The sequence below is a fragment of the Saccopteryx leptura genome, chromosome 3, assembly GCF_036850995.1.
Source record: "Saccopteryx leptura isolate mSacLep1 chromosome 3, mSacLep1_pri_phased_curated, whole genome shotgun sequence".
Lineage (NCBI taxonomy): Eukaryota > Metazoa > Chordata > Mammalia > Chiroptera > Emballonuridae > Saccopteryx > Saccopteryx leptura.
In genome coordinates, this window is record NC_089505.1 from 336,031,861 (window position 1) to 336,052,962 (window position 21,102).

At 39.0% G+C, this 21,102-nt stretch overlaps 1 protein-coding gene across 5 annotated transcripts in view; it reads left to right on the plus strand.

Moving 5' to 3' along the window:
• VPS13B (vacuolar protein sorting 13 homolog B) overlaps nucleotides 1-21,102 on the plus strand; it is an 887,459-nt gene that overhangs the window by 151,335 nt on the left and 715,022 nt on the right. The window lies entirely within an intron of this gene.

A 21,102-nucleotide genomic window follows, 5' to 3' on the forward strand; every position in this document is an offset into this window, starting at 1 on the left:
GTTATATTATGCTGGTAAAGTAGAATAAAATACTTAATCATAATACTTCAATAATTAATTGGTAAGCAAATTACCTTTTGGTGTGCAACATGTTGTTTTGATGTGCTTAGTGAAATAATTACTACAGCGAAACTAACAGACGTGTGTCTCCTCACATAACTACCATTTTTTTTCCTATGATAAGAGCACCTGAAATCTACCCTAGCGAAACTAACGTACAATTCTGTATTACTAACTATAGTCATCATGCTGTGCCTTCTGTGGCTTGGATTTCTAGAATTTATTCATCCTATATAACTGCAACTTGGTACCCTTTGACCAACATCTCTCATTTCCCCTACTGTCTTGGCTCTGGTAACCACTGTTCTATATATTTGAACTTTTTAGATTCCACACATAAAAGAGATCACATAGCATTATTTGTTTATTTCAAAACTGAAGGATGCAAGCCATTTAAAAAAAATTAAGTTTATTGAGGTGGCATGGTTTCAGGTGTCCCACTCAATGTAACACCCTCTATACCCAGCACTGTGCCCCTGGTGCCCCATGCAAAGTTTCTTTCCACTCCCATTTCTCCTCCCGCCTCCACCTGCAATCCCCCCTTCCCTCTGGCTATTGCTACCCTGTTATCTTATATATGTCGATGTGATTTTGGCTAATTCTTTCGTCTTCTTTGATCTTGTCCCCTCTTCTCCCGTCCCTCTGATAGCTGTCCATCTGTGACCCTGTATTCTTAATAGTCAAAAGGTGAAACAACACAAATGTTTATTAACTGATGAATGTACAATAAATATTACTCAGATATAAAAAGGAATGAAGTATTACAACGTGGAGAACCTTGAGAACAGTATGCTGAGAGGCAGAAATCAGATGCAAAATGTCATATATTATGATTCCATTTACATGAAATGATTAGAATAGGCAAAACCGTAGAGACAGAAAGTAGATTAATGGCTGACAGAGTTGGAGAGTAGGAAGAATGGACATGAGTTTCTTTGGGGGTAATGAAAATGTTCTGGAATTAGATAGTAATAGTGATGTTTTTACACTTATAATTATGCTCAATTCCACTTAATTGTATACTTTAAAAGGGTAAATTTTATATATTATATGAATTTTATCTTATTCAAAAGCTCTTTCTGATTTGATGAATATTTAAGTAGACTAGATTATGTGCTATGGCTGAATGTTTGTTTCTCCCAAAATTCATCTGTTGAAATTCTGATGCCCAGTTTAATGGTTTTAGAAAGTGGGGCCTTTGTGGTTAGATTATGAGGCTGGAGTCCTCATGAATGAAATTTATGTCCTTTATATAAAGAGGATAGAGCTTCCTTGCCTCTTCCAACATGTGAAGACACAGGGAGAAGCCAGCCGTCTTTACCTGGAAGAGGTTCTTACCAGAACCTGATCATGGTGGCAACCTGATCATGGACTTCTACTCAGTTTGTGGTGTTTTGTTATAGCAGCCCAAATGGACTTTTCATATGGCCATTATTTTATGTAGAGTTACTTGTTATATAAAATCTTTTATTTTAGATGCTTACTCACAGGTCTACAGAGAGGACTTTTTGGCAATAATATTTATTACTGTGAAATTATCTAGTTCATTTTTTTTGTCAGATTTCTGTTTCCTGTGATGTTCTCTCCAGAGTTGTTTTATTATCCCACAATATTAATTACCTTTTTTATTAGTAAATTTTTATTTTTGTTTACAAGCTTAGCCGCAATACTGATACTAATATAAGCAGGTAGTGATGTTAATTACTTTTGTAATTTTCCATTTTTTTAACCCAACTACTTATTTCCTTTCCTGAATTTATCAAGTGGATTTTGCTATAAAAACATTTTATTTAAAATGTCTTACTTTGGAAATATTTTATTCTAACAGAATGCAGTCACAGCTATTAAAAACAGATTAGCCAAGTAACCACAGATTATGTGATTCATAGTTTGAGGATCTGTCACTGAGAAACCTAAAATTAGTGGAACTAATTTTTTGCAAATTAGGGGAATTGAGGAAAATGGAATGATGTTAGGGTGTTTTCTCCTCAGTCAGGGAAGTTTATTTTTATCATCTAAAGCAGCTATAAAATTTATAATAGGTGGATTAAAAGGATCAGCTAAAGTGATTTTAAAAGGCATATTTCCAAATGCCTGTATATCTTATGTCTGTTTTTGCTCCCCTAAAGTCTTACTCTGTTCAGTTTTATTCTTAGTAGAGTGCTTGCAGTATCGTGTCTCTAAAATTTCTATCTTAAGATTCAGGAAGTATATAGTTAAGGTGTATAGTTTTAGCATTTTATTATCTTGCATCTGTGGGCTAATAATAGACTATAGTCAGCACTATTAACTTTGTTTAATATGTTTGGTTTAAGCATATAATCCTTTGCTTTATGTTACAACACGTTCTCTTTTACTACATTAATGAAGTGACTATGCAGGCTATGTATATTCTTGGATCTTCCAGACTTATATCCTGATAGTATGTGGAAGAAGAACTATTATTCTTCTATTCTACAATTGACTCTGAGCCAAGTACTTCTCTTTAATGTTCCTGCCTCTCTTTCTATCATAATTGTGCCTCTAGCCTATTTCCTACTTCTTGTTGTCTTATTGTTACTAACCTAGTGTTCAGTTTTCTCCTATGTTCACCCTAGTAGCTTTTTCCTCTGTCCCTATTGAACATAAATTCAGATTTGATAAGTAGTTCTTTAACACAAGTTAAAACCAGTCCTTTCCTTTATATTTAACACTATACTTATGATCTTTTTCATTCTTTTTTTTTTTTTTTTGTATTTTTCTGAAGCTGGAAACGGGGAGAGACAGTCAGACAGACTCCCACATGCGCCCGACCGGGATCCACCCGGCACGCCCACCAGGGGGCGACGCTCTGCCCCTCCGGGACATCGCTCTGCTGTGACCAGAGCCACTCTAGCGCCTGGGGCAGAGGCCAAGGAGCCATCCCCAGTACCCGGGCCATCTTTGCTCCAATGGAGCCTCGCTGCGGGAGGGGAAGAGTGAGACAGGGAGGAAGGAGAGGGGGAGAGGTGGAGAGGCAGATGTGCGCTTCTCCTGTGTGCCCTGGCCAGGAATTGAACTCGGGACTTCTGCACGCCAGGCCGACGCTCTACCACTGAGCCAACCGGCCAGGGCCTCTTTTTCATTCTTAAAAAAAAATTGCATTTTCCCCTCCTTAATACCTTTGTCCAAGTTTTCTCCATGCCAGAGATGTTTTACCTTGGTTTCTCTCCCCCTTCCTATTCTTATGTCCAGTCTTTTCCCCCCTTAAAACAGCTTTACTGAGATGTCATTCACATGCCACACATGCACCCTTTTCAGATATGTGATATTAAGCTTGTAATGTAGTCAGAATCTGTATCTACCACCACAGTCAATTTTAGAGTATCTTCATTACCCCAGAAAGAAGTCCCACATTCTGTAGGTATTACTCTCCAAGCCTTTCATTTCCTCAGTTCTAGGTGACACTAATCTGCTTTTTGTCTATGAATTTGCCTACTTTGGACATTAAAATACAGTCTCTGTTACTAAATTTTTTTACTTAGTGTATTGTTTTTGAAGTTTGTCCATTTTGTAGCATGTATCTATCTTTCATTTCTTTTTGTTTTTGAGTAATATTTCATTCTATGTTTATACCATATTTTGTTCATTCATCAGTTGATAGACATCTGAGTCATTTATACTTTTGACAGTTACGAATAATGCTGTTATCAACATCCATCTATAAGTGTTTGTGTGGATATATGCTCATTATCGTATTTCTCCTGGATGTATACCTAGGTGTAGAATTGTGGGGCTATATTATGTATTTACCTTTTTGAGGAATTGCCAGACTGTTTTCTGAAGCACTTGTACCATTGTATATTTCTACCTGTGGTATATGAAGGTTCCAGTATTCCCACATCCTCACCCTACTTTTATTCCCGATCCTTTGGTTCTAGTTATCTGGGTGTGAAGGAAGTAATGTCTTATTGTGGCTTTGATTTGCATTTCCCTCATGACTCATGAGGTTGAGCATCTTTTTCTGTGCTTATTGACTATATGTCTTCTGTGGAGAAATGTCTACTTGCATTTTTGTTCATTATATTTGTTCTGTGTACCCTTTTGTTTTAACTTGTAGAATTCTTTATATATTCTAGATAGAAAAGTTCCCTTATCAGATATTTGTTTTGCAAATATTTTCTGCAATTGTCTGGGTTGTCTTTTCACTTTCCTGATGATCACCTTCTGCTTAACTTTTTCCTTAATTGCAGCCTCAAGTACATTTTTACATTGGACCTTGTTATCATTTCAGAGTGGTTCATTTTTTTTATTTTTTTTTTGTATTTTTCTGAAGCTGGAAACGGGGAGGCAGTCAGACAGACTCCCGCATGCGCCCGACCAGGATCCACCCGGCACGCCCACCAGGGGGCGATGCTCTGCCCATCCGGGGCGTCGCTCTGTCACGACCATAGCCACTCTAGCGCCTGGGGCAGAGGCCAAAGAGCCATCCCCAGTACCCGGGCCATCCTTTGCTCCAATGGAGCCTCGGCTGCGGGAGGGGAAGAGAGAGACAGAAAGGAAGGAGAGGGGGAGGGGTGGAGAAGCAGATGGGCGCCTCTCCTGTGTGCCCAGCCAGGAATCGAACCCGGGACTTCTGCACGCCAGGCCGACGCTCAACCACTGAGCCAACCGGCCAGGGCCAGTTCATTTCTTTTTTGTTGTTGATCCTCCTTCTTGGTCTTCATCTTTATTTTTAGCTTTTTATTCTTTTAAACTTTATTTTTTATTAAGTGAGAGACGAGGAGGCAGAGGCAGACTCCCGCATGCACCCCTATCAAGATCTACCTTGCATTCTCTCTATAGGCGATGCTCTGCCAGTCTGGGCTGCTGCTCCATTGCTGGACAACTGAGCTATTTTAGCAGCTGAGGCGAAGCCATAGAGCCGTACTTAGTGCCTGGGCAAACTTTGCTGGAACCATTCGGGCCATGGCTGCTGGAGGGGAAGGGAGAGAAAGACAGAGCGAGAGAAGCGAGAGGAGGGTGGGGTGGAGCAGCTAATGGTTTCTTCTTCTGTGTCTCCTGACTGGGAATCAAACGCAGGGCTTCCATACCCTGGGTTGATGCTTTACTGCTGAGCCAACTGGCCAGGCCCTTGGTATAATTTTTCTAACAGCATTTGCTCACTTTGTGTCTTTGTGTCATGTTTTGGTAATTTTTGCAATATTTCAAACTTTTTTAGTTACTATTATATTTGTTATGGTTGTATTTGATCAGAGATCTTTGATATTACTATTATTCTTTGGGGCACCTGTATAAGAGGGAGAACTTTATTGGTGTTGTGTGTGTCCACCTTATTCCCTGAGACATAACAATATTGAAATTAAGACAGTTAATATCCTTACAGTGGCCTCAAGGGTTCAAGTGAAAAGCAAGAGTCACAGGTCTCACTTTAAAACAATAGTTAGATAGGATTAAGCTTAGTGAGGAAGGCATATAGAAAACCGAGATAGGCCTAAAGTTAGGCCTCTTGTGACAGGCGAGTTGTGAATGCAAAGGAAGAGTTCTTGAAGGAAATTCAAAGTGCTACTCAAGTGAACACAAATGGTAAGAAAGTGAAGCAGCCTTATTGTTGAGATGGAAAAAGTTACAGTGGTCTGTGCAGATAAAACTGGTTGCAACACTTTTTTAAGCCGAAGCTGAATCCAGAGCAAGGCCTTTCTTTACTTCTATGAGAGTTAAGGAAGTTGTAGAAGAAAAATTTGAGGCTACCAAGTTGATTCATGAGGTTTATGGAAAGAAGATGTCTTCATAAAACATTGAAGTGCAAGGTAAAGCAACAAGTGCTGATGCAAAGCTGCAGCAAGTTATCCAGAAGGTCTAGCCCAGATAATTCTTGAAGGTGGCCTTACTAAACAGCAGATTTTCAATATAGTTCTGAAACAGCTTCCTATTGGAAGAAGGTGCCATCTAGGATTTTCATAGCTAGAGAGGAGTCAGTGCTGGCTTCAAAGATCAGGCCTACTCTCTTGATAGGGACTATGCAGCTGATGACTTTAAGTTGAAGCCAGTGCTCATTTAGGATTCTAAAAATTCAAGACCCTTAAGAATAATGCCAAATCTCTGCCTGTGCTCTCTAAGTGGAACAACAAAGCCTGGGTGACAGCACATCTGTTTACAACATGTTTTACTGAATATTTTAAGCTTACTGTTAAGACCTGCTCAGAAAAAAAGATTCTTTTCAAAATATTACTGCTCAGTGACAAAGCACCTGGACACCCAAGGGCTCTGAAAGAGACGTACAATGAGATTAATGTTGTGTTCATGCTGCTTGCTAACAACATATATATTTCAGCCTATGGACCAGGGAGTAATTTCAACTTTTCAATTCTGAAACCATTTTGTAAGGCTATAGCTACCATCGATCGTGATTCCTCTTACGGATCTGGGCAAAGTAAATTGAAAGGTTACTGGAAAGGATTCACTATTTTAGCTGCAATTAGAAATATCTGTGGTTCATGGGAAAACGTCAAAATACCGGAATTAACAAGAGTGTAGGTGAAGTGGATAACTGAGGGGTTAAAGACCTCAGTGGAGAAGTAACTGCAGCTGTGGTTAGAAATAGCAAGAGAACTAGAATTAGAAGTGGAGCCTGAATATTTGATTGAATTGTTGCACTCTCATGATCAAACTTAACAGATGAGGAATTGTTTCTTAATCATGAGCAAAAACAGTGGTTTCTTGAGATGGAATCTACTCCTGATAAGAGTTCTTGAAGGAAATTAAAAGTTCTACTGATAAAATTCCTGTGAAGATTCTTGAAAGGGCAACAAAGGATTTTTCTTTTTTTTTTTTTCTTCTGAAGTTGGAAACGAGGTGGCAGTCAGACAGACTCCCGCATGCGCCTGACCAGGATCCACCCGGCATGCCCACCAGGGGGCGATGCTCTGCCCATCTGAGGTGTTGCTCTGTTGCAACCAGAGCCATTTTAGCACCTGAGGCAGAGGCCACAGAGCCATCCTCAGCGCCCGGGCCAACTTTGTTCCAATGGAACTTTGGCTGCGGGAGGGGAAGAGAGAGACAGAAAGGAAGGAGAGGGGGAGGGGTGGAGAAGCAGCTGGGCGCTTCTCCTGTATGCCCTGGCCAGGAATTGAACCCAGGACTCCTGCACGCCAGGCCAACGCTCTACTACTGAGCCAACTGGCCAGGGCCAAAGGATTTTTAATATTTTAATTATATAAATTTAGTTGCTATAGTAGCAGAAGGTTATGATAGGATTTACTCCAATTTTGAAAGAAGTTCTACTATGGGTAAAATGCTGTCAAACAGCATCACATGCTACAGAGAAACTGTTCATGAAAGGAAGAGCCAATCGATTGGATTTTCCCAATTTCATTGTCATCTTATTTTAATAAATTCCACAGATACCTCAGCCTTCAGCAGCCATTACCCTGATCAGGCAGCAGCCATCAACATCAAGATAAGACCCTGTATGAGTAAGAGACTGATTCTCTGAAGGCTCAGATAATGATTATACATATATAGCAATAAAGTATTTTTAAATTAGGATTTTTTTTTTTAAGACATAATGCTGTCGTCCAATTAAAAGACTGTAGTATAGTGTGAACATAATAATTTTATATGGCCTAGGAAACGAAAAAATTCATATAACTTGCTTTATTGCGATACTTGCTTTATTGTGGTGGGCTGGCACCCAAACCACAATATCTCTGAGTTTATTGACTTCTATGCCATTTTAGAAGAAATGGCAAGGGGAAAGCACAGGATCACTGGCAGAATACATGGACATGTAAAGTGTTAGACATTTCTGGAAAATTTTAAATGTGAAAAATGTTTATTCTGAAATCTTGATATGTAAGAAAACATGGTTGATCCCCTGATTATAATAACACAGCAATCTTAGTGAAAGGTATCCACTATCAGGTTGTAAAATAATTTAATTTTATCACTCAGAGGAAAAAATTAGTTTGATAGTTAAGTTTTATGTATGCTGTATATGCTGCATTCTTATATAAAGAAAACCAATCACAGAAAAATCTTTTATTCTTCGATTACAGGTACAGAATTTCACTTTTATTAACTTTATTATTAAAATATCTATTTAGCATCATTTCCCACTTAATAAAGTCTGTGAATATAAAATCATGTAACTTTAGGTTGTTGGATTTCATTGGATCATAAAACATACTATACAAATACTTTGTGTTTCAGACTTCTCATCCTAAATGTTGGATTAGTAATGGTGCTTCTGATCTGTGATATCAAATTGAAGTTCAAACATGAAAACTAAAGTATGTCTTTAGGAAAAAAATGTGTTTTTAACAAATGCTATATTATAATATGTCATGAAAACAAAAGATACTTTTTTGTAAATATGTTTATCCAAGAGGCGTTTAAGAAAATTTTTATATGAATATTGAAGTATATGTTCTTGAAAGCTACAATAATTAATTTTTGTTTATTAGCTCCTACAAATAGCATAATAAAATTAGAAGATATTAAAATAAATGTTTAAAAATTTCTGTGCCAATCTTTTAGAGATTTAACTTTGTACATTATATTTTATTAATTTGTGTATTACATATGGATGTTTATATAGTGAATGTCTTACTATCTCTGTCAAGTAATAAGAATATTTTAACTTCTCATTTATTAAAATTTAGGAGAGACCAATGTGTTGTAGTATTGAAATTTTTTTAGTAACTAGTTGTATTTCTAAAGGAAGTTTTTTTTGAGTTTCAGTTAACTTTCTCATCTGAGAAATAATGATAATACCTTTTTATCTACTCATAGGATTCTTGTGAATACCAAGTGTACTATTGTTTGTGGAGTTATTTTTTTGTTCTTACCCTGGATATAGTTCTCACTGGAATCATACATATGGGGATATTACCTATTGAAATGATTTTGGTGTATGAGGTTCTTGGAGACAGAGATAACTCCTATCTTGGTGACCCAGTTTTTTAGCTGAGCCGATAGAAGTCAAAGGAAAATTGAAAGAGTAAGGCGTGAAAGTAAAGAGAATAATAAGTGAACTTGAGAGAACAAAATTCAAGACATTGAATTGTTTAAAATTACTGAAGAAACTGTGCATTGTGCTCCTATACTATACAGCAGTGGTCTCCAACCGCTGGGTCGTGGACCGGTACCGGTCCGTGGGCCATTTGGTACCGGTCCGCAGAGAAAGAATAAATAACATATTATTTCTGTTTTATTTATATTTAAGTCTGAACGATGTTTTATTTTTTTAAAAATGACCAGATTCCCTCTGTTACATCCATCTAAGACTCACTCTTGATACTTGTCTTGGTCACGTGATACATTTATCCGTCCCACCCTAAAGGCCAGTCCATGAAAATATTTTCTGACATTAAACCGGTCCGTGGCCCAAAAAAGGTTGGGGACCACTGCTCTACAGTGTTTTTCAACTGCTGGTCCACAGACCAGTCTGCCAGAAATTTCATGCTGGCCCATGAAAGAGTTAACCACCCTGATAGTATATGAAGATTATAGACCCAGTGATTTTAGTTGAATTGGCATTGATTTTAGTTGAATTGCTCAGGGTGATTTCTGCCTTATTGGTCTCCAAAATTATTCTGTTTTCACTGGTCCCCAAGTGTATAAAGGTTGAAAGCCACTGCTGATAGCTGTTTATAAGAGGCCACACCAGGCACATAGAAAACCTATGAGGAACCATATATTCTGTTCTGCTACAGATTTCAAAGGGGAGTCAGGCAACAGACCTATAAAAGGATGTTGCAATGCCGTGGGACAATAGATGTATGAAACTCTATCCTTTTATCTTCTTTCATATACTTCACAGCTGTTTACTAAGCATTTTTCCTCTAGTGAGCTGCATAATGTTGGGACTGGATACTATAAAATTTACTTGAGGCCCTGGCTGGTGACTCAGTGGATAGATTGTTGGCTCGGCTTATGGACATCCCAGGTTCGATCCCCACTCAGGGCATACAAAGTGACCATCTGATTCTGTCACCCTCCCTTTCCCCTGCTCTTTCTTTTTCCCTCCAGCAGCCAGTGGCTCAATTAGGTTCAAGCATCAGCCCTGGGTGCTGAGGATAGCTTGGCTGATTCAAGCATTAGCTCCAGACAGGGGTTGCTGGGTAGATCCTGGTTGAGGTTCATGTGGGAATCTGTCTCACTATCTCTCCTCCTCTCACTTATAAAACAAACAGAAACTTACTTGAATAGTCTTATTTGACTCACCTGTTTTCAGTTGATGTTTCTCATGTATTAATTTCATTAACGTTTTAACAGTAATATGGATGTTGGCAGGTTATATATCCTGTGTTAACAAGTGAAAATTTATGCTCACAACATGTAGTGTTTTTCTTAAATACCATCCTACAGATAATCACTGATTAGGCTGTATTTTGAAGCCAAGGTTTTGGATCCTTCTCTTACTATTATTTCTGTTATATCAAACTACCTCTCTGGTAAATGAGACCAGTAATAGAGTAAGAAAGTACGCTGCTGCATTGGAAATTGTGTAATAAAAGAGTAGCAAATATAGGAAAGTTGATTAAATAAATAAATTATAAAGAATAAGGTAGAGTTGTTAAAGTTTGAACTAAGGTTGTATTATTAACTGGGATTTGAATTACATATTTTTGCTGTTCATTTTTCTGATGGCACTCAAATCATAAAAATTCTAACCATTTTTTATTATGCCAGAAGATAAATATAAAGCCACAGATGATTTTTGTCTGCTCAGGAAAACAAGGGCTTGTTACCACCTTTTTCTTATTCATAGCCTGATCCCATTAATTTGGTATTTGCAGGGAAATTACTTACAGACTTTAAAATCTTTGCTAAAGGTGATCAAATGGACATTTGAATCCCTCATTTAAGTGATGTCTTAATGTTAAAATAAAAATCTACTTTCCAGAAAGTAACTGTAAAAGTATTTTTATGCAAGATTTCATGTGGGATACCTTAATGGTTGAATAATAAATTTTACCTCATAAAAATGAAATTCAATAATACAGTAGCTTTCTCAGCTCGGTAGCATCTGGTCTATTCTCATGAGAGCCAATATTTTCCAACTCATTAGGATCATGTCGTTCTGTATGTCGTCAACATTGACTTAGCCAAGCTACCTTTACTTACATAAACGCCAAACTATTAAATAGGTCTCTTGTGGAGTGAAGTCAAATATTCCTCTTACTTTACTTCTGCCTTAGAAGAGGGGAAGAAAATGTACATACTGTAACATTTAAACATCTGGTCTAAAACCACATCAGTGTAACTCTGAGAAAAGTTCGGGATTCGGTATTCTTCCCAGGTGTGCATATAAAAAGGGTTTTGGAGTTGTTGACTAGTTCTTTAACCATTTAGGAAAAAGACTGAGGTTTAGTGATGTGCTTTTTCTATTACTCTGTTTGCAAACTACTTTTTACCTCATCTGAAAAACATCTCCAATAGATTCTAAAATATATATGTATTTTTGAGCTGTTATAAAATTTTCTCTCTAGAGACATTGACCATAAATGTATCCTTGTCAAGAGTTAGATTTGCATTAAGAACTATCAGTAAGAAAATAAAATTATATTCTTGTTACTTAAATTTTAGTAAAAAGACACTAATTCTATAAATCTTGACTTTTTAAGTACCCCATATAAATTTTGCATAATATTTATATAAATGTTTATTGAATTTAAAGATTCCTTTTTACTTGAATTCATGTAGCATTATTGAGAGCTCATTTTTAGTATGTATAAGTGATAAGTATTAAGAACTGAATAACCACCTACGTAATCATTCATTTTTTTATTAGTAGGTTTAAAGAATTAAGAGTGTGCTTAATATTTTCCGAATCTGAGCACAAACATGCATACTAAATCAAATGGGCTAGTTCTGTGTTTAAGTGAATAAAGAGAAGAGGGCAGATGAATGTTCCCCCGGAACCTGTTTCTTCTCTTTAGCCTCACTTGTACACTTGTGTTTTGGGAGTCAGCCTTCTCTATCTGATGAATAAGTTTCCAAAACAGAGTAGCTCATTTTATACTATAAATGTTTCTGCTCCTCACTTCTAATCCTTCCATCACCGAAGTCTTTTTTTTTTGTTGTCCTCAGTGTTCTGAAACTTACCTCCTATTGAGCTGTGTTTTATTGGGGTACACTTCAGTAGCACAGAATTGTTACTACAGACACATGTACTACCTGTACTGCACTGTACATTTCTTAATATATTTTCATCTTGGCCACTGTTGGATTTCATTGAATCAGATCGTAAGTTGTGTTTCTACTGTTTGTGTGTACACACAGTATACACTCATATTTAGTGCTGTAATGTGAGACCTGGAGCGCTACTGAAATTGTGTTTGGAATTTGAATGTCTGGTAGTTGAAAAATAAACTTACATGCCAGAAGGGATTAAAAAACAAAGTTTAAGGCTTAACTTTTTCCTATATGGATGGCATTTTGTTACCTAGGAAATTAAAAATTATAATGAGAGCTGTCTTGGGTGACCAAGTTACTAAGGGCCAAGAGGTGGTGTTTGGTTGAAGGAGTTTATTAGCTAGACATCTTCACTTTACACAAGTCCACTGATTCTTTTTTTTTTTTTTAAGTGAGAGGAGGGGAGATAGTGAGACAGACTGCCGCATGTGTCTCAACCAGGGTCCACCCAGCAACCCTTGTCTGGGGCCAGTGCTCGAATCAAGCAAGCTATTTTTAGTTTTTGAGGCTAACACACTTCAACCAACTGAGCTATCCTAGGTGCCCAGAGCCTATGCTTGAACTAATCGAGCCACTCACTGTGAGAGGGGAAGAGGGAGAGAAGGGAAAGAGGGAGGGGAATAGATGCAGATGGTCACTTTCTTTGTGTGTCCTGACCTGGAATCAAATCTGGGACATCCATATGCTGGGCTGATGCTCTATCCACTGAGCCAACTATCAAGGGCCAGTCCAATGATTCTGTTACTCTCATACTGTTGCCTTGATACTAAGGTGGGGAAGTTATTGATACAGAAGGAATTACATGACCATCTTTATTTAGCAGATAAAAAAAGACTAACTTTCCCATATAAAAGGAAGGTAATTTTAGAGATATCCTCATATAATGTTTATAAGTTCAGTTTGTATGAAAGCTATAGGACTTCTCTGTTAATATGCTAGCATAGTGATTTTTTTTCATTTACTTAAGTTTTATTGAGATATAATTGACATACAGCACTGTTTAAGGCAGGGGTCCCCAAACTTTTTACACAGGGGGCCAGTTCACTGTCCCTCAGATTGCTGGAGGGCCAGACTATAAAAAAAACTATGAACAAATCCCTATGCACACATATCTTATTTTAAAGTAAAAAAACAAAACGGGAACAAATACAATATTTAAAATAAAGAACAAGTAAATTTAAATCAACAAACTGACCAGTATTTCAGTGGGAACTATGGGCCTGCTTTTGGCTAATGAGACGGTCAATGTGCTCCTCTCACTGACCACCAATGAAAGAGGTGCCCCTTCCGGAAGTGTGGCGGGGGCCAGATAAATGGCCTCAGGGGGCCGCATGCGCCCCATGGTTCGTAGTTTGGGGACCCCTGGTTTAAGGTATGTAACACAATGGCTTACATATATTGACAAATAATTACCATAGTAAGTTTAGTTAATACCCATTGCCTCTTATTAATACAAAAAAAAGAAAAAAGAAAATTGACCCTTGTGATGTGAACTTTTAGGATTTACTCTCTTAGATAACTTTCAAATATACCATATAGCTGTTTGAACTTTAATTATTATGTTGTACATTATATCCCCAATACTATTTATCCTGTAATTGGAATTTTGTACCTTCTGACCACCTTCATACAATTCTCCCAACCTCCATAACCTGCATCTGGTAAACACAAATCTGATCTTTATGTACTACACACACACACACACACACACACACACACACACACACACACACACACTCTCTCTATATATATATTTTTTGCCAGATTCTACATATAAGTGAGATCCAAAAGTATATTTCTTTCTCTGATTTACTTTACTTAGTATAATGCCTTCAAGCTCCATTCACATTAGCACAAGTGGCAGTAGTTTCTTCTTTTTTCTTTTTTCATCCTTTCCATGAAAGAGGAAGGGAGATAGACTCCCACATGCACCCCGACTGGGATCCACCTTGCAACACCCATCTGGGGCCAAAGCTTTGCCCATTTGGGTCCATTCCTGCAACCGAGCTATTTTTAGCACCTGAGCTGGAGGCTCCCAGAGCCATCCTCAGTGCCCGGGTCAATATGCTCAAACCAGCTGAGCCATGGTTGTGGGGCAGGAAGAGAAGGAGAGAGAGAGAAGGGGGAAGGGTGGAGAAGCAGATGGTTGCTTCTCCTGTGTGCCTTGACCAGGAATTGAACCTGGGACATCCACACACCCGGCTGATGCTCTATCTACTGAGCAACCTGGCTAGGGACTTTTAATTCGTTTTTTCGTTTGTTTGTTTGTTTCCTTTTTTTTACAGAGACAGAGAGAGAGAGAGAGAGAGAGAGAGATAGGTATAGACAGACAGGAACGGAGAGAGATGAGAAGCATTGATCATTAGTTTTTCATTGTGACACCTTAGTTGAATTAATTTTTGTGAATGGTATAAGAAATGGGTCTAGTTTCATTCTTTTACGTGTGACTATTCGACTTTCCCAGCATCATATGTTGAAGAGACTGTCTTTTTCCATTAGGTGTTCTCGATTCCCTTGTTAAATGTTAGTTGATCATAATATATGCATGGGTTTTATTTATGGGCTCTTGATTCTGTTTTATTGGTCTATGTGTCAGTTTTTATGCCATTACCATACTGTTTTGATTACTTTAGCTTAATAACATAGCTTGAAATCAGGAAGTATGATGCCTCCTCCTCTGTCCCTTTTTTCTCCCCTCAGGATTGTTTGCCTGTGGAGGATTTTTTGTGGTTACATATAAATTTTAGGATTTTTTTTCTACTTAAAAAAAAAGCCATTGGAATCTTCATAGGGAATGTATTGAATCTATATATGGCTTTAGGTACTGTGGACATTTTAACAATAATAGTTCTTCCAATCTACAAACATGGGTATCTTTTCATTTATTTATCTTTGTTGACTTCTTTCATCAATGTCTTGGAATTTTCAGTGTAGAGATCCTTCACCTCCTTGCTTAAATATTTATAAATATTGTATTGGTTTGGATGCTATTGTAAATGGAATTGTATTCTTTATTATTCTTTCAGATAATTTGTCATTAGTATATGTGTTACCAATACGTTAATGTTAATTTTATTTCTTGCAACTTTACTGAATTTATTGATTAGAAGTTAGTCTTTAGAATTTTTTATATATGACATGTCATCTGCAGATAGAAACAATTTCACATCTCTCTTTCTGAATCTGATTCCTTTTGTTTCTTTTTCTTGTCTGATTGCTCTAGCTAGGCCTACCAGTATTATGTTGAAAAGGAGTGATGAGAGTGAGCACCCTTTTCTTGTCCTTGATCTTAGAGAAAAAACTTTCAACCTTTCACCATTGTATATGATATTAGCTGTGGGCTTGTCATATATGGCTTTTGTTATGTTGAGGTATGTTCCTTCTATACTTTTGTTGAAAATGTTTACATGAATAGCTGTTGAATTTTGTCAATGTTTTTTCTGTGTTGAGATGATCATATGATTTGTTTTCATTCTTTTAGTTATGTATCCCATTTATTGATTTGTGTCTTTGATCATTCTTTTATCCCAGGGATAAATCCTACTTGGTCATGGTGAATGATTTTTATTTTTATTTATTGATTTTAGCAAGAGAGGAATGGAGAGAGAGCAAGGAATATAGATCTGTTCCTGAATGTACCTTTATTGGGGATCGAACCAGCAACCCCTGCACTATGGGAGGATGCTCTTAACCAACCATGCCATCTGACCAGGGTGGTGAATGATCCTTTTAATGTGCTGCTCAGTTTGGTTTGCTAGTATTTTACTGAGAATATGTGCATCTATATTCATCTGGAATATTGGCCTGTAATTTTCTTTTTTGTAGTGTCCTTATCTGTCTTTGAGGGTAATGCTGACCTTGTAGTAAGAGTTTGGGAGTCTTTCCTTTTCTGACATTTTGGAAGAGTTTGATTACATTGCTTTGAATCCCAGGGCCTGACTTGTCAGTCCTTGCTGTTGTCTTTTTACTGAGGGACAGAACGATGAATGAGTGGATGGGTGAATGGATAGTGGTAGATGTACAATGCTCTGCACACATGTGCACACGAACTGGTGCGTGAAAGCATCTTAGTGAGCACGATAGCCTGCAGCAGGAGCATATGGGTCTTGTGGAAAAAAATCTTTGCATTTAAGTTTGGGAAATGTTCAAGAGAAAATGCCATGGAAACAGTGAAATAAAAAAGACAGCCACCTCTGGATTCTATTCTCAGGATATGGGAAGGGCTGCGTTTGAAGGCTTTGATGAGTTTTCTGTTAAAGCTTTGGTTCGGTGACGCACTGAACAAGTTTAATAGCCAGCATTGTGTTCTGTGAGGCCTCTTGACAAGACCACGCAGTCCTTGACGGTAGGATTAGAGCTGGAACCAGTCAGCAGTTTGGGGTTGGAAATTTTGGCCTCATGTTCCTTCCTTTCTCCCTGGAAATCCTTGATCTTTTGGATGATGCTCCTGTCAAGACTGGATTTAGCCTGCTCCTTTTCCTCATCTGGCTACTCAGCCATGTCTGGGCTTGCCATTTCTAAATTCTGTACCAGGACGATAAGAGTGAGCCCATCATTCCTCTCCTCATGAATGGCCAGGAGCCCCCTGTTACCCTTAGGATAACCTTAAGAGTTGTGCCCTTTAGGACCTGCCTTCTCACCCCCCACAGCCTCACTTACCCCTTATCTCTCACCTTTGGCTGAATCAAATCTCTTATGCCATGTTCTTCACATTTTCTTGCCTTTGGTGGGGGAGCACTGATTGATGACCTTCCTTCTATTTGTCATGTAATGTTAATATTAGTATTTAGTATTAGCATTAGTAGTTCCTATGCAAATACTTTACACAGAGTTATTTTCTTCCTCCTGGTATCATTGTGATTAATATATCAGATCAGTTTAACAGATTTTTAGAACCTAGTAAGTGCAAGATTTGGAACCTGTTTTGAAGGAGTTTTCAATCTGCCAGGAAAATACAATATTTAATCTTTGATTACACACGTCATTCTGTATTGTAGTTATGGTTTAACTGAGGGTTTTTGACAAAATCTAGCGGGCATATATTTTAGACACACATCTTATGAAGTCTCTTTCAGTTAACTATTTACTTGTGGTAACTAGAGTAAAAATTTATTGCAAATATTCAATTAAATAATTCCCTAAGCCATTGGTTTTAATTATCAAATACAATAACATTACCTCCAGATTTTATTTATTTAATTAAAAATTTTATAAGGTTTTATTCATTGATTTTTAGAAAGAGAGAGAGATAGAGAGAGGTAGGGGAGGATCGGGAAGTAACTGGTAGCTGCTTCTGGTGTGCACCTTGACTGGGCAGGCCCGGGGCCTTGAACTGGCGACCTTAGCGTTCCAGGTCAACACTTTATTCACGGGTTGGGCTAACTCCAGATTTTAATGTCAAAAATAAATGATAGTCCTCTGATAAAAATTTTTATTAGTAAGTAATTAGAAACATCTTGATTCACTAGCTTATTAAAATTTAATTGAGCATGAGGGGAGAACATTAGAAAATTTTATGTGATGTTAGGTTAATATTATTTGCAAATTGGAAGGCAGAACTTATCAGTAAAATAGCTAATATTTCTTTCCTATCTGACTTGACATGCTTTTGTAAATGTTTCCTCTTAAGTAGTAGTTACTTTTTTAGTAATCCCTTATTTCTCTGAGAGCCTGCTTGACACTCCGCACCACCTCATTCTTCCCTACAGCTAGAACCACTTGATCTCGGCCTGTTTTTTTTTTTTCAACCCTAGGGTCTAGGCCTGATCCTATCATTTAATCTGGGGGTGATTTAAGGAATCACGTTTAGGTGACTCAGGAGCATTTATTCAACTTTGCAGTTAATTCTGCTTTTACCATGTGCCTTTAGCTGTACTAATTGAACTTATTTTTGAGGTGACCAAGCTGTTATATTGAACTCCAATTTTAGTTGTTGGATGTCTTTTTGTTCTGTTTGGCCACAATCCCTGTCTTATCAAAGTCTAAGGAGATGAATTTTGCTTTCCAGATTGTTGTAGATTCTGGACACTTCTCTTTAACGTCAGCCCTGTAGATGTGGTATTTTCCATGAAATGTTTCCAGACATATTTGAAGGCATGTACCTGCTTACTACCCATTTAACTGTTTTATTTTGTTTTTAAAGGTAATTCTTGATTATATTATTGCCTGCTCGGATACCTATTGCATTGTTTCTTATTGAACAGGCATCTGATATGACAACTTGTCTCGGCTTTTGCATTTTTCCTCATTCTCTGTATCAGGGTGTATGGCCAGTAGTCGCCACTGTTGTTGCAGCCAGGTAGATGCAGGTTCCCATTAGATTCGGGCAGAGGTAAAGAAACAGTGGAGCCAAGAAATGGTGGGCCATTCCTTTATTCTAGCCTTGTACCTGGCCGGCAAGTAAAACAAATAGAGAGGTAAAACACTTCCCTTCCACTTATTCAGAGCTCACAAAGCTACTGACACATCTGGGTTTTCCTAGAATCAAAGACCCCCCACCAGTCTCAGTCACCTCTGTTCCCCATCTGCATACCTACTCCTTTCTCCCCTCTGTACAAACTGGTTTCTTCTTTAGCAACCTGCCATCTTGGCTTCGTCTTCTTTCTCACTCTGCAACAAATGGCTTCCTTCTAAAAAATTACTTGGGCCCACAAAGACCCCTTCTTCAGCAACATTAGCATAACAATGACCCTTCCCAAGCAGGAAGGTAATTAGCAGTTTCACTTGGGCAGCGCCATTTTTAACAACAAAAGTGAGCAAATTTAAAAACCATATTTTACAAACTCATTTGCCCAACACAGGGGTTGGGAAATTAGGCTCATTGATTTCTTGTCTTTGGGATCTCCCAGACCTCTACATTTGGAGATTCTCTAGAAGAACTCAGTGCACTCAACACATAGTTGTACTCCTGGCTAAGATTTATTATATAGCAAGGTAATAAGGATACATGTCAGATAACAAGAGAAGACCCAGGAAATTTAGAAAATTCCATAGGTGAGCTTCCTGTGCCCTCTACCTCCTGCAAAGGGGTACACTTGAGTATATTCTTTCTCTAGCAATGGAAAATATGACAATGTGCACTGTTTCTGCCCAGGGAAGCCCATTAGTGATTCACTGCCTTGTGTTTTTTTTGTTTGTTTGTTTTTATTGGGGTCTGCTATTTTAAATAGCCTCTGCCTCGCATATACCTGAATTCCAAACTCCCAGAAGGAAATAAGGTGTTTAGTATAAAACATATATATATATATATATTTTTTTTTTTTTGTACAAAATTCTGAGTACTTCAACCACTCTTATCAGTTAAGAGAATGGAGGCAAACCAAGTTCCCAGACACTGCTAGTCAAGGGCCAACTTTCCAAGTGACCCTTTCTAAGGATAGCAGTTTTAGGTTTACTTTTCTTCACAGTTCTTAAAACAGTATATTAGGACATCAGCGTAATGGCGCGGTAGGAAGCGATACCGATAAATCTCCCCCAAAACTCAACAAGATCTTCAACCAGAAACAGAAAAACCTATCCTTGGAGCCTCCAGATGTTTCGCAATACACACGAAGGTATGGTTGAGCGAAAAATTGGCTAAATATATAATCAAACCCCGAAGGAGATAGGGAGTAAGAAATGTTCCGCCTTCCTCACTAACCTTAACAGGGCGGCTTTCACTGAGAACTGAGAATACAGAAACTGAGGCGGGTAAAGGGGGTGAATAGATCCAGCCATGGCACAAACGGCCGAACCAGGCTGTGGCATGGAGATCCAAGTCGAGGAAAAACTGTGCCTGTGGCAACCCAGTCAATACAAGCTAAGACTCACGCCAAACCCAGACAAAGAAAGACAAGTGGGGCAGCCATTTTCCCCGATCTCCTGGTCGGCGCGCGCAGATAGTGGGCGAGAACTTCCTCCGAGTGCCTGAGCAGTGGGCGCTCGTGTTACCCCACAGAGAGGCAGAGTCAGGGGCCTTTGTGTGGGCCAAAAGCGGAATCTCCAGGCCGCCCCAGCGTCCTATAAAAGCCGCACATGGGGAGGGAGCGAGAACCAATTCCAACGCTACAACTTTCCCGTGCGGGAGGGGTTTCACTCAGAGGGTGAGGCGGCTGGCCTGATATCCTGGTCGGCGCACGGAGAGAGGGCAAGAGATTCCTCCCAGCACCTCAGGAGTGAGAGCCCGTGTTATCCCACAGAGGGGCAGAGTCAGGGGCCTTTGTGTGGGCCAAAAGCAGAATCTCGAGCAGCCCCACCGCCCTGAGGGAGCCGCGCACGGGGAGGGAGCGAGAGCCAATTCCAACGCTGCAACTTTTCCGTGCGGGAGGGGGTTTCACTCAGAGGGTGAGACTTCTGGCCTGATATCCTGGTCTGCGCGCGCAGATAGTGAGCGAGAGTTTCCTCCGAGTGCCTTGGCAGTGCGCGCCTGTGTTATCCCACAGAGAGGCAGAGTCAGGGGCCTTTGTGTGGGCCAAAAGCAGAAACTCCAGGCCACCCCAGTGCCCTAAAAAAGCCGCGCACAGGGAGGGAGCGAGAGCCAAATCCAACGCTGGAACTTTTCTGTGCGGGCGGGGGTTTCACTCAGAGTGTGAGACTTCCGGCCTGATATCCTGGTCTGCGCACAGATAGTGAGCGAGAGTTTTCTCCAAGCGCCCCAGGAGTGGGTGCCCACCAGTGTTACCGGTCAGAGTGGCAGAGCCAGAGGTCTTTGAGTGGGCGGAAGCCCCGCCTGATTTTGCTAGCAGCTCTGACTGACTGAGCCTTACCCAGAGCACTGTGCTGAGTGGGAATAGAGTGGGGAGTGGCCAGCTCTTTGAGCCTCTTACTATCCAGGCAGAGGCAGCAGCAACCCCATAGCTGGATTATCAGGCTACTAATTGAGGAAGGAAAGACTAGGAGAAAGGC